We start from the raw sequence: 3,971 nt of genomic DNA on the forward strand, positions 1-3,971 counted from the left end.
TCTTTCTCTCCACTGAGGATTTTTCTACATCTCATTCACCAGGATTGTCTTTGCTCGTTAACACACCCTGGCTCAAATGGCTTTTTTTCCATCTCTACTCTGAAGGTATAATGATGTGCGCGTTTGCAATCAAACGAAAGAAATACAGCGAAACAAAGTTGAAACGCAATGCCGTTAGTTGTATTTTATTCCGTTTGATCCACAGTCCTTCATAACACACAGTTATTTCGGCATTCAATAACAGTAGGCTCATTTAAAACATTTCTTCAAAGACAACCACATCTAGCTGTCGCTTATCATATTTTCCCTTATCTATAAACTGTTCTGTTTATCCTCTACATTTGTCATCCTACCCTAAATAATATACTTCGAAGGCAGTTTTAGTAGTTTGGTCATATCAAACAGTCAACTTATTATAAAAGGAACTTTATTTAAGTGTCTAGTCGTTCTAGCGCTGAAGCACTAATTGGGGACACTGTAAATTGAAATTAACAATTAACACAAATCAAGTCATGTTTATAAAAAATCTCCAGCAAATGCGTCCTCCAGAGGAGAAGAGTATAGCATCAAACATCAAAGTGAATCGTTATTCATCACTGCTAGAAAACAAAAGATGTTTTTTAGTCTTTGCTTGTCTAAGAATTTTTGTACTTTTCACGCTCCACGCTCCTCCTCTTCCCCCCCCCCCCCCCTCCTCCTCCTCCCCTCTTCCTTCTGAATACAAAACGGGCACGAGTGTTCGCACAATAAACTTTTTTCCGTTAAGGTTACTGCTAACGTTTTGCAGTGCCTTCCGGGATATCTTTCGTAAGCGCGTTATTTTCGGTAAAACTCCAGCAAACTATGCATCGCCGAAAAGGTAATAAAATGAAGGATCCGAATATATGAACATTTTTGTTTATTATTGCTTTCTATAGCGCGCGCGAAGCTTTAAACTCAAAACCATACATGTTCACTTTCTAAAATACCCGCCTTCGCATTATCACGCACAACCAAACAAACTGTACTATATCAATCAGCACTTTATAGGCTACCAAAGTGTTTTGGGCTCATAGGATCTTCCTATTGGTTTCCGAGAAAATAAACTTTGAAGTTGACCAATAGAAAATTTTCCGTTTCGCGACACGCAGAGACGCGTCAAAATAAAAATATTTTGAACTTTTTAAAAGCCCGGCACAGTTTCGTGCACCAATATCCGACGATCATTTTGCCCAAATTTCGTAAAAATCCGACAAATCTACATACCCTATAAACTCAATTGAAGAGGAGCTAGTTTTCGGTCTGAAAAGATTTTACACGTTCAGGGGCATCCAACGAATCTGTTCCTCACATTATCTGTTCCCCAGAGGAATCTTGCTGGCTGGCAAAAATACAGGTGTTTCGATGAGCTGGCTGGGAAATTTATTATTGATAGAGGTTTTGCCTGGGAATTACTGACTTTTTCTAGCATTTCAACCCGAGCTGGCTTTAGAAACTCTGAAGACTGAGGGCGACTAAAAAAAAAAAAAAAGGACCCCTTCCCTCTCCCAGAGAGTATTCACAAACATACGACGGCTGGTCAGAGTGATTGCGCTTGCGGAAAAAACCCGTTTTGTCCCGGTTTTGTCGCTTTTGTTCGGTCGTTTTGGATCGAGGGATTTGACAGCGCGCGGAAATCCTGGCTGGGAAACAAATTTGATCAGCTGGCTGGGAAACCAACCAATTTTATCTAGCTGGCTGGGAAATTTCTTGTGTGTCTTGCTGGGAAAAAGGAACAGATAATGTTTTCCCAGCAACACTGAAAAACACCTGAAAATGCCTTAATAACATTTGTTTTCATTAAGTGGGGTATAATAAGACATTTTACAACAAATTGGTCGTTGGGTGCCCCTGCACGTTTTCATGTGTGAATGCAGTCATGCCGCTATGATATATATACATACATACATAACTTTATTTCGATTCGGATTTTTTTTTAGAGTAGCAAAGAAATATGCTAGTATCTCCGAATGTAATCTAAAATAACAATGCAAATTACACAGTAACAACGATATTAAATTACAATAGCTTAGATTATAATATTACGATAAAACTAAACAAAAATATGTACAATGAGATAAGACATAATAAAAACTAACATATATATGACTTGATATTGTTCCTAAAATTAGTTACGCTGGGTGCGGTTCTAAGTTTATCAGTTAAGATTTTCCAGTATTTAGTAGCAGTGAATTTAAATGAGTTTTTGCCATAGTTGGTAGTGTTCACACGAGGTTGGTACAACTTATTTATACCTCTAAGCCCTTGGGTATTGCGTCTCAAAATAAGTAAGGATGTGATATACGCAGGTGTTAAAGCATGAAGTGCTTCATAGACCATTATAAGCATGTATTGTATTCTTGTTTGTAAAGTTGTCATATTCAAATTGTTAAGCAGAGTCTCGTATATGTTGTTGTTGTCATCAAAAATAAGACGTAGAGCCTGCTTGTTTAGCAATTCTAATTTTCGCGCGTTTCCGGCTCCGCAAAAGTGCCTTACATTACTACAATATAGAAAATACGGCATGATGAAAGCTTTATACAACCCAGTTTTAGTATTACTGGATACAATATTTCTGAAACGCTTAATAACCACGATCACAGATGTCTGAACATGTTTACTATGATGATGCCGGAAACGAAACATGTTTACTATGATGATGCCGCCGACCAATGAAAATCGAGGTAATAAGTCCCCCGAAAGAGGCATTCTGCATAATTAGCCATAGATTATTTATACCTGATTGCAGACTTCGCCCTTGTCGCTAGCAGCGAGCTGAGTTTTCTTTGTTTCCTCGATGGAATCTTTCTGTTTTTTAAACCCGGTCGTTTTCATACTTTTTACCCAGGGAGAACTTTCCCGATTCGACTCCTCTCCTCGTTTCATGCGTTTCATGGCCTAGTAAGGATGATATCGCCTCGCATATTCCTTTAACACAACCGCATCGACTACAAATAAATGGCGAATTCAACACGCGATATGCAGATTCGGTTTACCAATCACTCTGGCAAGGTTACTTGTGCAACGCAGTTGCATGAAAGTGGAACGTTTGACGAACAGACGATTATGTCTGGCCGTTGTGCCATAGTGCAGCAACAAAATAATTGGGTGATTAATCTCTTGCTTACGTTGTGTAAAGCGATAACTTCAAGCAAAATTGTCATTGTTATACCTGCAAGTTGTTTTTGTTTAAATTAGCAGCCTCTAAGTCATTAGAAAAACAAACTCGGAATACCATGTTGCGCAGAAGTAGGGTGATACATTTTGCAAGAGTTAGAAACGAACCACAAGGATTGAATAGGCTAAAGCGATGTTCAGATTTGCTAAATACGGAGCAAAAGAAGTAAATGTTTCTGCAGCTAATTCAGGAAATCTGGAGGGCTCATGACAGCGGATAACGTATTGGTAAACATCGCTTCGTGTTTAGAAATAAAATCAATAGGTAACCAAGCAAAAGAAATAGTTTGATTTAGTACAGGTTGTCGGATCGGAAATAACGTGAACCAACGCAATGCTGGGGGTGGTACGAAGTGAAACCAGTGAGCCAAGGGAGAGTGAAACAATAGCGTAGCGAGAGATAAAACTCTTGTAATTAATGTTGCTAAGCAAAATTTAACCCTCCTCTTACCAGCTACACTGGCACTAAAGCAGCTGCATAGTTTCGAAATTAACTATGTTTCGAATAATGCGGTGACCTCCCTCTACAGATAGCCATATAAACATGAAGACCGTGAAACAAATAAAAAATCTGAATAGGCCTTTTTCGATATATTAAAATTCAACTTGATAGTGAGGCAGTGAGGACAAAAACAAAAGAAACGCGTTGGAATGAATGTGGGAAATATTTATATATCATCCACTTTCCGTTGTCTTTGTCCTCACTGCCTCACTATCAAGCTGAATTTTAATATTTAGGCCTAAAATAACAGCTACAAGATAGGCAAATTTCAGGC

Source organism: Montipora foliosa, chromosome 5 (assembly GCF_036669935.1).
Source record: "Montipora foliosa isolate CH-2021 chromosome 5, ASM3666993v2, whole genome shotgun sequence".
NCBI lineage: Eukaryota > Metazoa > Cnidaria > Anthozoa > Scleractinia > Acroporidae > Montipora > Montipora foliosa.